Genomic DNA, 741 nt, shown 5'->3' on the forward strand with positions numbered 1-741 from the left:
TCTTCAAATAATTTTATTTTATTGTATATGTGGCCCCCTAATTGTCACAGCTGTTACAAGGGAGATAACCATTTCATCATAATATGAAACAGTATTAGTAATTTGAAATTGAAATTACGGTGATATAAAGAAAATGTGCATAAATCACATGTTTAGTTTTCTTTTTTGATTAGGTGGTATGAAGTTCTTAAAATTTCTCGTCGTTGATAATCATGTATAGAACTATTTCATTGTTTACATTATGTACATTATTTACATTTGACGGATATTTGTCCTCATATTCTTTGTTGTTAACACAACGTTTCGGCTGATATACCTTCCTCAGGTGTCTTGGGGAAATTTCGAACCTGGGTTCTCATTCCCAAGGTATAATGTAAATAATGTACATAATTCCTCGTCTCTTAAATATAGAACCGTATCATTGTCTTTAGAAATCATTAACATGACATAACCTGCGACTTATTAATTAAATATATGTCTAATTAGCCTATTTGTGAAGCGAAACGTTTCACATTCATGAAGTGAAACACTTTACTGAAGAGGAAAAATATCAGCCTGGAGGAAATTCTTGGAATGTGTTTCGTTCTTTGCTTCATTTCTTAATAGAACATTTTATGGTTAAGAATCAAAAGAATAGAAAGTTCTTATTGTTTTCCTACAGAATAATAACCGTTTCAAGGAATTCCACCTTGAGAAAATGTCCCATAGTAGCCAACAATTTCAGCTTTTGTTGCAAACAAC

This window comes from Octopus bimaculoides, chromosome 10 (assembly GCF_046866305.1).
Source record: "Octopus bimaculoides isolate indiv1 chromosome 10, ASM4686630v1, whole genome shotgun sequence".
In the NCBI taxonomy this organism is placed as follows: Eukaryota; Metazoa; Mollusca; class Cephalopoda; order Octopoda; family Octopodidae; genus Octopus; species Octopus bimaculoides.